This window comes from Rattus norvegicus, chromosome 1, assembly GCF_036323735.1.
Source record: "Rattus norvegicus strain BN/NHsdMcwi chromosome 1, GRCr8, whole genome shotgun sequence".
Taxonomy (NCBI): Eukaryota; Metazoa; Chordata; class Mammalia; order Rodentia; family Muridae; genus Rattus; species Rattus norvegicus.
In genome coordinates this window covers 9,888,733-9,901,852 of record NC_086019.1, presented here as the reverse complement: position 1 = coordinate 9,901,852, position 13,120 = coordinate 9,888,733, and the positions used below count along the sequence as shown (strand labels likewise).

The 13,120-nt window shown below is 42.7% G+C and overlaps 1 protein-coding gene across 8 annotated transcripts in view; it reads left to right on the top strand.

Annotated features, from left to right (window-relative positions):
• Aig1 (androgen-induced 1) overlaps positions 1-13,120 on the top strand; it is a 222,909-nt gene that overhangs the window by 187,602 nt on the left and 22,187 nt on the right. The window contains exon 5 of one of the 8 annotated variants that reach the window (XR_005500901.2): positions 9,471-9,616. The exons of the other annotated variants lie outside the window; for them this stretch is intronic. The gene's annotated coding sequence lies outside the window, so the exon portion shown is untranslated. The remainder of the gene's footprint in view (positions 1-9,470; positions 9,617-13,120) is intronic. 8 annotated transcript variants of the gene reach the window in all.

The window sequence follows — 13,120 nt, the reverse complement described above, 5'->3', positions numbered from 1 at the left end:
TTGGGCTGTGAAATTTTCACATGACAATAGGAAAAGCAAATGTGTAAGTCACCTAAAATCTAAGAATGACATTCAAAAATCTCACATAAATTAGAACAGTGCATAAATTTACAGGTACAAACACAAACCTTTTCGCAAGAGCAAACGGTGAGTGACTTGGCCCTATGACATCTGCTTGGGAATACACTGGGTAAGAGGTAGTATCCTGTAGCTCAGATTAGCTGATTTCTGAGCTCTGCTAGGAAGAAAAAAAAGTGACAATTCATTCATAAATTCTTGCCAGTCTCTTGAGAAATCCAAGTGTTGTCACAAAGACTCTGTTTAGAGCTGTTCATTCCCTAGAGGAGTAAATAGCACAGGAGAAGTTGTCAGTGAGCCAAAGACTTGTCGGTTCAGGCAAAATCCCTTTCAGACACACATGACCCTCGATCCCCCCTTGCCACCCAGAGTGCCCACTACATAGATGAATTTTTAGCCCAAAAATCCATTGAAAGGTTTAGAAAATGATTGGACTGATAAGATGGCGTAGGATCTCTGCTTGTCAGATTTCATGACCTGGCAGTCAGTTCTGCTCATCTGAACGAGACCTGCAAAAGATCAAGAACAAGGGATAAGATTCTATATGGATAAAGGGGTGGGGTGGGGTTCTAGACACTTCACCCTACCCGAGAAGCTAATGGTAGTTGCTGGCTCCCAATGAGAGAGACCCTTTCCTTTGTGGAGAGAGTTCAGCCCCTGATAAGTTACCTATGACCTAATGCATTGGTTCTCAACCTTCCTAATGCTGCAGACCCTTTAATACAGTCCTTCATGTTGGGGTGACCCCCCCAACCATAAAATTATTTCATTTCTACTTTATAACTGTGATTTTCCTATAGTTATGAAAAGTAATGTAGATATCTGATATATAAGATATCTGTGAGTCATTCCATTCCCTAAAAGGGATCACGACCCACAAATTGAGAGCTGCTGCCCTAGCAGGTGAGTCCACACACAATGCATATGTACACCACTAACTGAACTTAGTAGTTTTTTTTTCTTTGAAGATGAAGTTGAGAGAGATAGGAAATATGTTGGGAGGATCTAGGAGGATCTAGAGGGATCGATACAACTGTGGTACATTGTATGCATGTATAAATTTTTCAGAAATTGAAGTATATATAATTAGTTTGGCATCAATATAATGAATATAATTTCATTGTGTTTTAAGACATCCTCTAATCTCCACATATTTACTGTTTTATCTTTATGTCTACACATGGTTGATAGTGCTTGTATATAAACACACACACACACACACACACAATAAATGAAATGAATAGGTGTAATAAAATATCTGAATACAAAAGAATTTTAGAAAATAAAAAATTCCAAATAGAGAACAATGTGAAGTCATGCTCTTTGCATTTCGGAGTATAGATACTTGTAGAAAGCCATAGTCCAGGTAGATGAGTTTAACATCTCCAGGAACAAACTTTAAAGGGAAAAAACCTATTTCTAGTGTATTACTCTTTTTCTCTTTGCATAAGAGAAGCAAATGCCCAAGTAAGCTTGGGGTTCTCTTTCCCTTGATTTTTTTTTCTTTTTTTCGGAGCTGGGGACCGAACCCAGGGCCTTGCGCTTGCTAGGCAAGCGCTCTACCACTGAGCTAAATCCCCAGCCCCTTTCCCTTGATTTTTGAAACAGCCTAGGTCTTAAAAGCCATGTCTTGACTGCATAAAGGGGCCTCTTAAAGTGCCCTTGTGGGTACCCTTTCTGGCATTTTTAACATATACTCCTCTCTCATCTAGTTATGGAGAAATCTGAGGAAAGCTTTAGTTTTAGAAAAAGACCCTGTCTTAAGTTTTCTATTGCTGTAAAGAGGCACCGTGACCAAGGCAATGCAGCGTCTAAACACAAGCATTCAACTGGGGTCTTGCTTACAGTTTCAGAGCATGAAGGCATGGCCATCATGGCGAGGAGCCCGGCGGCAGGCTGGCAGGCATGGTGCTGGAGCAGTAGCTTAGAACTTGTATCTGATCCACAAGCATCAAACAGAGAGTTGGGAAACAGAATGGGGAGGGAGTATGTAGCCCTGGTTGGTGTAATCTCTTGAAACCTTAAAGCCCACCACCAGCAAAACACCTCCTCCAACAAGGCCACCCTTCTTAATCATTCCCAAACTGTTCGCCAACTGGGAACCAGTCATTCAAATATATGAGCCTCTGGGAGTCATTCTCATTCAAACCAGCACAGATTCACTATTATTTCAGGACATATTTTAGGGTTGAGTCTTTCTCTAAATTAAAGAACAGTTTCAGCAGCCTGAAATAAATGCATCTCGTCAATTGACCTTTATTCTTAAAGTTATTTCTGATTTTTTTTCCATTCCATTTTGTTTTGTTTTGTTGCCATCCCAAGGATTCAACTTTCTTCTTTCCCTTCTTATTCAGCCCTGGACTCTGGATCATAAGATGGTGCTATCACACACACGATCTTGGGTTCAATCAGATGGAGGACTAAGAATGGAGCCTTGGAACCTAGAGAATGTTCACTGCTAATATACACGGTTGAACTCTTCAGAGGCTCCATATAATCTAGACCTTGCCGATTACTGCCACATCATCTCCTGATGCTGTCTTACCACCCACCACCCACCCCCGCTCTGTGTCCTTCAGCCACACTCAGTTTCTTTCCATCCCCCAGACACACTGGGTATTAGTCTGAGCTAAGGGAAACCAAGATAGTTGGAAAACCATTCATTCCTTCCAGTTGTCTGGGAGGGTGTATTTGGAAGAAGTTGGCATTCGAATCTACAGACAATATAATCATCAAACTCATCGATGAGTTGAGACATCTGTCTTCTACATTCAGCCTTCAGAGTCTCTGGCTCTGGGGCCTGTGGACTTGGAATCTACAGCTCTCGGTTGGGGTTTGGTGGAACTGTACCGCTTGCTTCGCTGGACCTCACCTTCCAGACAGTGGTGTATTAGTCGAGGTTCTCTAGAGTCGTAGAACTTATGGAATGTCTCTATTTATTAAATAAATAAATTGTATTGGAGTGACTTACAGTCTGCGGTCTAGCTATTCCAATAAGGGGCAGCTGTGAATGTGAAGTCCAAGAATCCAGTAGTTTCTCAGTCCCTCAAGGGTAAGTGCTTTAGCTGGCCTTCTGTATAAGCTGGAATTCAGAAGTAGGTTCCAACAGATGTGCTAGCAAGTAAGTGCAAGCGGACAAAGAAGAATGAGTCTTCCTTCTTCCGTTGTCCTTATGTAGGCCTCCAGCAGAAGGAATGGACCAGATTAAAGCTGGATAACACCACACCTGGATATGGAACTTACTCTGATCTCAGAGACCTGGGATTAAAGGCTTGTACCACTTTGCCTGAGTATAAATTGTTCATGGCCACTATGCCTCGAGATCTGGATCAAAAGCGTATGCCATCCCATGTCATACCTGGCTCAGAAGCCTGTGTCTTTCAGCCCCAAAATCTGGATCACAGGTGTGCCTTCCATTTTCTGGATTGTGGTTCATTCCAGATGAAGTCAAGCTGATAACCAGGAGTAGCCATCCCAAGCGGATAATGGGGATTCTCTACACCTTCAACTGTGAGCCAATTCCTCCCAAATACACATCTTTCTGTGATTCTGGTGAGCATCTAATATAGAGTCCACAGTCTTTCTTCCTAAGAGGTCACGTGCTTTCCACATTGTTCTTCTCAGCTGTCACTCTGCTTCCGGCCCCATTCCCTGCCTACTTAGCTATCACCCTCAACTTCCCTTCTTCTAAGAAAACGTCTGATTCCCCTTCCACCTCAGGTCTGGGCTTCGTCTTCCCAGCAGCTTATTGGAATTGTCCCGTAAGTGTCTCCCATCCTTCCAAACAGTGATGCTCTGAACATAAGGGCTATGCTCCTCTGTTGGCTGCTGTAGCATGACCATCTAGCACAGTGGTTCTCAACCTTCCTAATGCTGCAACTCTTTAATGCAGTTCCTCATGTCGGGCGACCTCCCAACCATAAGATTATTCTATTGCTACTTCGTAACTATAATTTCGTTACTGTCATGAGTCATAATATAAATATTGGATATGCAGGATGTTATATGCGACTCCCCCCAAGGGATCTCAACACACAGGTTGAGAACCTCTGTGCTAGCTTAGAGCCTTTAATAAATGCAGAAATGAATGAACGAGTGGATGGATGGATGGATGGATGGATGGATGGATGGATGGATGGATGGATGGGTGAGTGGATGGGTGAGTGGATGTGTGGATGGGTGAGTGGATGTGTGGATGGATGGATGTGTGGATGGATGGATGGATGTGTGGATGGATGGATGGATGGATGGATGGATGGATGGATGGATGGATGGATAGATGGATGGATAGATGGGTGGGTGGATGGATGGATGGATGGATGGATGGATGGATGGATGGATGTGTGGATGGATGGATAGATGGATGGATGGATGGATGGATGGATGGATGGATGGATGGGTGGATGGATGTGTGGATGATGGATAGATGGATGGATGGATAGATGGGTGGGTGGATGGATGGATGGATGGATGGATGGGCAACATAAACAAATGCTAAGGTTTGATGACAGTCAAACAAGAGATTTGCTGCCTTGTATCTAAGCCTTTCTTTGTGATGCGACATGATCTTCGTGTGAGAAGGAAGGTGTATAAATAGGGACATCTGGATTTTTGTCTGCTTCTGTTGCAATGGTGGGATGGAGTAGTTTCTCCCCATCATCTGTTTTCAACAATTAGCAGTATATGATCAAACTTGTTTTAGCTATAATTCTACCTTGCTGCATTTGTTTTCGAGAGAACTAATTTGCCTAGCGCAAATCCTCCTTTAACGTGCACACTCAGTGCATGAGCCTGTAGGCATACCATTACTCTCCCCCTAGATATTTGTGCTACCCCAGAAGAACCATTTTCTGCTTTAGGCTTCAACTCCTTACTCTTTACGCCTCTAGCCAGTGGCAATAGCTAGTCTGTTTTTACTCTACAGGTATTTGACTATTCTGGACACATCGCACAGATAGAAATCGTACAATTTGATGCCTTTAGCAAATGACCAGCTTCTCTAGTTTAGTGTGCTGTAGATTGAATGAGCTATCCACTCCTTTTTAGAGCTGGGAAACACTTCACATACAGGCATACCACATTCTGAGTGCTTACGTGTGTCTGTGAGTGCATGTATGTCCCTGCAGATGTGTGCATTTGGGTACAGGTAGATGTGGTGTGTGTGTGAGACACCTAGGCAGAAGACAACCTAGGCAGTTGTTCCTCAGGAATCATTTATCTTGTACATGTGTGTGATATACAGGGGCGAGGGGTGCGCTTGCCCTACTTCTGGAAATGGAAGGATGGCTTTACGGAGTCTGCTCTCTCGGCCAACCTTTACTTGCATTCTAGATATTGGACTCAGACCGTCAGACTTGAATAGCCAGCACTCTACCTGCTGAGCCATCCTTCTAGCCCCAAGATGAACTTGTGATCTTCCTTCCTCCACCTCTTCAGCACACGTTTTTCAGCCTGTATTTCCTCAAAACTCTAGGATGGCTACAAGACAAGCAACTGACCAAGTAAAATCTAGGCTGGGCAGCCAGTAAGTCCCAGGGGTCTTCCAGTCTCTGTCTCCCAGCACTGGAGTTGCAAGGACATGCTTGATTTTCTTAAGTGTGTGTTCTAGGGGATAGAATTCTTCTGCTTATGCAGTATACAGGCTGAGCATAATGCTCAACCATTATCCCTGCCGAAGATGCCATAGTTGGCTCATGCACTCTCCAATTGATAACCAACTTTCTTGTGAGAAATTTTTATTTTTTACTTTTGCATAGAGATGGAACTTTGAAAATATCAAATATATCAAATATATCAAATATATAAGGAGAGAGAGAGAAAGAGAGAGAGAGAGAGAGAGAGAGAGAGAGAGAGAGAGAGAACGCATGTGCACACTGATGGAGAGAGAGAGTGACAGTCATAACACGGAAAGTGCTGGCTGAACCCAGCGGCTCCCTCTGCCTTGTCTGCAGAGCCCTACATATCAGCTCTGTTGAAATTTCATGAACTCACCTCCGATACATGTTATACTCATCTCTCCACCTGATCTATTATTTCCTTCTAGGCCTTACCACCACTCTTTATCTTTGAGTCTCACATCATACATTTCATGCTCCGAGACCATTTCTCTGACACTGTCACTCACCTGTGGTTCTCCCTTCCAGCGACTCTCACAACATACCCAGTGACACAGCTTTGATCCACCTACACACCACACTACAGCACCACTAGGCTATGCTCTCATAGGCAAGAGCTATGGCAATCCCTACATGAGCCTCATAGCCTGGGGCAATGCCCAGTGTCTGGAAGGAGCTTGCTAAGTCGAAGTAATTCTTGAACAGGGATAGTGTACACTGTCAAAGAAACATCAATCTGGACAGACATCACAGTACACACCTATCATCCAAGAACTTATTGGCTGAAGCAGGAAGATTATCACATCAATGCCGGATGACAATCTTGTCTCAAAAAAAGCTGGGGAGGAGCAACAGTCACAATAAATGGCTTGAATCCTTGAACGCTGAGAAGCAGGGCAGAGCAGATGGTGGGTGCCTTTCCTACGCGCTGGCGGTTACATTTCCTCAGAGAATAATGTCTGCGTCTTTAAAAAACAAAATAAGTGAGAACTAGAGTTAGCGATGTTTGTCAAAACATATTTGTCTTTCTAGAAATGTCGTGAATGAGTCTTTAGAAATGATTAAATTATCAGTTCTCTCATTTTCTTTCCTTGTCCACACTGGGGATTCCAGGCACGATGATAATTTCTAACCACAACCGGAAATGGGCTGCTTGCAGAGCTCCTCTGATGGAGAACTGCACAATAGGAGCCAGGATTTCCAATCTAACCGATCATTAAAAATAGCCTCATGAGGACTGTGCCAATGGTACCCTGGGTAGAGTGCTTGCCCTGCAAGTGCAAGTTTGAATCCCCAGACCATCGAAGGACAGATGTAGAAGTGCACGCATCTGTAATTTCAGCTGCTTGTGGGGAGTTGGGAAGTGGGAAGGATCCCCAACATGGGCCAACTCATATTCTGCATATTCTACAGCAAACCAGACACAGTGTCTCAAAGGGTAGGAGATGAGGACAAACACCCAATGTATTCACTAACATTGTAACACACACACACACACACACACACACACACACACACACACACACGCACGCACGCACAAACAGATAATGATAAAAGAAATAGTCTCCTAACAGACATCAGAGAGAATAAAAATAGTTTCTACTATTTACTAGTAGTTGGCCTGCCCCCATCGCCTACAAAGACTGGTTAACTCAGTTAAAAATTTTTGACTGTGCACACTTACGTAAACATACCAAATTATAGAAAATCAAAGTACATATTGAACTAATATGGTTGTTGCGTAGGCTTGAGTAAATGAAATAACCACACATAGAAAGTAAAAATTACGTTTCTAACACTGTGCACTAAGCCTTTAAGAGGAAGTTCCCTTCAGGGGCTCGCTGTGTAGAAGTAGCTGGTGCTCAGGTAATTAAGTGAACTCGATCTGTTGAAGGGAAGCAGGCAATAAGTCTCTTTCTCAGTTCACTTTTAATAGTTTATTTCTCAGTATGTGATTCCTTAAAGCAATGATGTAGTTTGTTTTCGTGAGACAAGTATCAGGAAATGACCTTGAATTGGCTCTCACTTTGCAGTCCAAAGTATATCTTAGGGCTCATCCAATGACGAGTAAACACAAAAATATTGTCCCTTCAGATCCCCACGTTCAAGGTGCTCATTAACATTAATCATCAGGGCTCTTGGGAAGAAGTGGCATGGCCAGCATTGACTGGCCCGGGTTGTATGAAGTTTGCTAGCATCTAGGAAGCAGCAAGCTCACCACAAAGGCCATCAGGGAGGTTTCCATGGTAGCAGCCCATTTTCTGTCTGCACATTTCTAACATGGATCTGAATACTCACTGTGCTGCTTCTTAATGAAAAAGAAATGGAATATTAGTAACGCCAGTCGTCAGGCCTGCTGTCCAGGTGCCGTGCAGCCCCAAGGTGAAGCAGGATGTCTTCTCAGCTTTCCTTTTCAACCGGTGATCCACGAAGGAGGGCTGGCGTCCCTTTGATCTTATTGTATGTTAATGACCTCCAGTTATCTCCTATGATTGCTATGGAGACAAATGGACCGACGTGAGAAGTACAGCTTTTTCATCTGTGCTGCCTCGTACAGTAGACAAGCTTGTTAGTCTATGCCAGGGAGAATTCAATGTAGCAACATGGAAAAGGGACAATATTAAAGAAGGAAAGTGCTGGGTCCCTGCTGAGTCTATGTATGTGTTCATTCTGCCTAGGTTCTCAGCACCAGGTCTTTCTCGTGGTCTTTATTATCTAACATAAATGCATTGCGGCACCACCTCTCTCTGGTTGTAAATTAATGATCTCATCTCTTAGCCATAACTATGGGACGGGCTCTGTAGACTTCTTATTCTAAAGAAAGTCAGCGTTGAAGTCAAACAGTACCCCGTCATCCACACAAAGGGGACTTAGCAGGGCTTCATGTTACCCCGCTGCTCAGTCATAGAAAGCATCACACCTTCCTCCTACTTAGCCGAGTTCAGAAATACCATTCTTGATCCTGTTTCATTTAACTTTCCTTTCTCCCTCTCCTAGGCTCGGAGATCTGAAAACACTTATGGTCCAGTATGTCTCCAATACTATATCAGCTACTTTAACCATGATATCTGAACATGTCATGGCGTGGTTTTACTTACAGTTTTAATTCAGTATCAATAGCTGGAGTGGGTGCTACATTCATGAAGATATATGAAAGCTGTCATGTAGAAACTGTATTTTTTAATATTTTAAGTGGGAAAACTTCAATGGAATGTAGTAAAGAAATTAATAGGTATTTAAGCATAAATGTGGTTAGTGAAGACCCAGGGTTGAGGTATTAGAGTAAATCAGGGACGAAATGATTCTAGCTGGAAATTGTCTGGAAGTTTCCACACAACGGTAGGGTAGATGGGATGGGATGGTGGGCGTTCTCAGTGCACAGAGAAGTTGAAGGTCAACAGAATGAGAAATGCAGACCTATGCACTGACAGAATAGCAAACAGCTACTCAGCCAATGAGAAGCAGGAGGTATCAGGTGCAGAAGCGGGACTTTCAGAACCATACCTGAGGAAAAGCTGGGTTCATACATCCTGCCGTCACAGAATCAGAAACACAAGAGGGAAACCAATCAATATTTCAGGAGAAAGAAGCGCTACGTTTTTCCCCCCTGGTTTGTAAACGCCATTGTTTTCATATTAAAGGTTTTCCTACTAATGGGTAGGAAATTAGGATTGCCCTGTGTATAAAGGGCAGTCTGGAGGAGAAGTATTCTCTTTATTCTGAATAATTTCTTTTAGTCTTATTTTATGATAAGGTGCTTCTTCCACCTGCCCACAGATTGTGAAGACCCAGGCAGGCTCTGTGCAGCAGCAGATCTCAGCCAGAGTCACTTCTACGACCAAGTTGACCCTATTGAACCAGAGTTTCCCGCTAGTCAGCTGCTTTGGCACAGGATAACAACAGCAGACCTGCCCAACCACAAAGTGAGTTCTATGGCCCCCGTAAAATGATCTTGTAACCATGGATGCCACTAACTGGGATACCTAAAATGCTAAGCTGGATTGGTAGGACAGATAAGGCTTTCCTCCCACGGAAGCTAGCCAGGAAAGATTGGAAAAGATCGCTGTGTCTTCAAATGTATAGACAACAAAGTGAGGGTTCAAGTATCAGAAAGAGTCATGGAAATGTCGCACCACCCCAAAAGACCTGATAAGAGATGTATAATCAAGAGAGAAATAAATATTTCTAACGAACTCAAAATAATCTAATTTAAAAAGACGCAAACAGAGTACATGGCTATAGGAATGAAATAAAATCAGAAAGCCACAAAGAAATAAAGATATTTTTAGATCTTAGAGCTAAAGAATTTAATGACTGAAATGATAAAAGTTGTAATAGAACTTCAAACGCAGAAGATAAAGTAGAACAGGTCGCAAACACAGGTGTCATTTAATTATTGCCCCAAGTGAAATAAGCAAAGGGAAAAGTGAGAAGAGTAAAGATATGTTCAGGATGTGTATGATCCCAGGAACTGAATTAATGTATGAGAGTCCCAGAAGAACAAGAGGAGGCGCAGGCAGAAATCGTCCAAATCTGGAGAGAGAAATGGATGCCCAAATTTATGAACCTCTTACAGCATATAATTAAAGTGAACTTAAAGAGGCCCAAGTCGAGACTCATTAAAAGTGCATTGCGAAATGTCAAAGGAGAAAAATTTTCAAGCATCAAGGAAGAAGTCAAATCGTTGCATACCAATAATTTCCTTATACAACTACTTACGGGTTTCTCGACAAAGCTCTCCGTAGCCAAAGTACCATAAAGAAAGAAAATTTAACGGGTAATCGTATACCTAAACAGACTGTGTGTCGTAAATGGAGAAGAGATTACAAGTCTTCCCTCGTAGAGAAGACAAAGAAAGACTGAGAAGTTCATTCCCAGGAATCAAGCTTTACAAAGAGTAAAACTAGTCAGCAGTTTGAAACAAATAATGGCCAGCAACATTATTCACAGGAAGAAAATATCACTAAAGTCAAAGTGAACGAGTAAACGTGTTGAGAAGCTAACACAGGAGTCCATCATTGGGTGCACATGGAGAAGACAAGAGTCTGGTGTCAGGAACCTGAAGGATGGTTGAAGTGGGAATTGCTGGCTTTGTTGGAGATGCAATTACCATGTGGTGTCTTTCTGGAAACTGTCTTATGAGAGGATTCTTGCTGAGAACAGACACGTGGTGTCTTTCTGGAAACTATCCGGTGAAAGGGCATGTGGCGTTTTGCTGGAGCAGGTGCGTGAGAGGACACGTGATGTTTGAAAAGAATCCAAATATGAGTATAATTCCACAGATGGTGGACAGCTCCCTGGCATTGGCTCACCTTGCTGGCCTTCATTTGGCTTCGCCGATGATGGACTTCACTAAAGAAGCTCTTGCGTTGATTTGCCTTGCTTTCTTCTCTGGTCTTCACTTGGTGTGACTTCATAGGGAGACGTGCACCAAAGAACGTCTGGTGGCATTCCAGCTGCTTCTTGCCACTTTGGTGACTTGTGCTGCTGCTGCTGCTGCTGATGGTAGTGGTGGTCATGGTGGTGGTAGTGATGATGGTGATGATGATGGTGGTGGTGATGGTGATGGTTGATGATGATGGTGATGATGATGATGGTGCTGCTGGTGGTGGTGATGGTTGATGATGATGGTGGTGGTGATGATGATGGTGATGGTGGTGGTTGATGATGATGGTGGTGATGGTGATGGTGGTGGTGATGGTGATGGTGGTGGTGGTGATGATGGTGATGGTGATGATGATGGTGATGGTGGTGATGATGATGATGGTGGTGATGGTGATGATGATGATGGTGGTGGTGATGGTGGTGGTGGTGGTGGTGGTGATGATGGTGATTATGATAATTCATGTATTTGCCTAGTGGACTGGATGGCAGACAACAAAGATTGGAATCACCCCCAAGAAACAACTTCTTAACAGGTCCACTTCCCCCTTATCCTATTAGCCATTTTCCTCCCCTTTCTTCATTTGGCGGACTATAAGGGAGGTTGAAATATTTAAACCTTACTAAAGCAGGTTTTGAAAATTTTAAGCAACGGGTATAGAAGTTCATAACTTTATATGTGATTGAAGTTAAGTTGCAATCAACTTGAAATAGATGTTTATAAGAGTTCTGAAGACATATTTGAAAAAAGGGGTCTTCAAACAGAAATGTAACTGTGGAGAGATAAGAATAAAAGCGTGCCACCGCAGAAAAAGAAAAGAAAATCACTGTGAGTGACAACAAAGAAATATGAAAGCAAGCAAATTACGAAGAAAAAAGAAGAATCAACAAGGCGGCAAGAATGATGTTTCAACCATCACTGACTACTTTAAATGTAAATAGATTGCAATCAAAATCAAAAGGCATATAGTAAGTCTAAATGGATTTTACAAAACCAAGAAGATACAATTTGTGGATACAACTTATGCTGTGTACAAGGAATTGACCTAGATTTAGGGACATGGGCTAAATGTGAAGGGGTACAAACATGTGACACACAAATGATTTTCAAAAAAATTAAAAAGATAAAGAGATAACTGTCTGTAACTATATGTACGTGGGATTTTTAACACTGTTGGGCAGAGACAGTAGGATTGTGAATTGGAAGCCAGTATTAGCTGAGACTTTATCTCAAAAAGAAAAAAAGGAAAGAATAAAGAAAAAAGAAACAAAAAGGAAGGAATAAAGGGAAATGGTATATATGTATGATTATATGTATATATACCTGTGTATATATACATATATATGTATATATAATTAAACATGCTAAGTCAAAAATCTGCTTTGAAGAGTCAGACGGTGCCATTGTATTTTAAGGGGATCAAATCAAGGGAATGGATTAGTATATGATAAATATTATGTGCGTAATAGTCAATTATCTTTTTGTCTCCATCTTTATTAAATTGGGTATTTCTTATTTACATTTCAATTGTTTTTCCCTTTCCGGGTTTCCAGGCAAACATCCCCCTAACCCCTCTCCCTCCCCTTCTATATGGGTGTTCCCCTCCTCATTCTCCCCCCATTATCACCCTCCCCCCAACAATCACGTTCACTGGGGGTTCAATCTTGGCAGGACCCAGGGCTTCCCCTTCCACTGGTGCTCTTACTAGGATATTCATTGCTACCTATGAGGTTGGAGCCCAGGGTCAGTCCATGTATAGTCTTTGGGTAGTGGCTTAGTCCCTGGAAGCTCTGGTTGGTTGGCGTTGTTGTTCATAAGGGGTGTCCAGCCCCTTCAAGCTCTTTCAGTCTTTCTGAATCCTTCAACGGGGATCCTGTTCTCAGTTCAGTGGTTTGCTGCTGGCATTCGCCTATGTATTTGCCGTATTCTGGCTGTGTCTCTCAGGAGAGATCTACATCCGGCTCCTGTCGGCCTGCACTTCTTTGCTTCATCCATCTTGTCAAATTGGGTGGCTGTATATGGATGGGCCACATGTGAGGCAGGC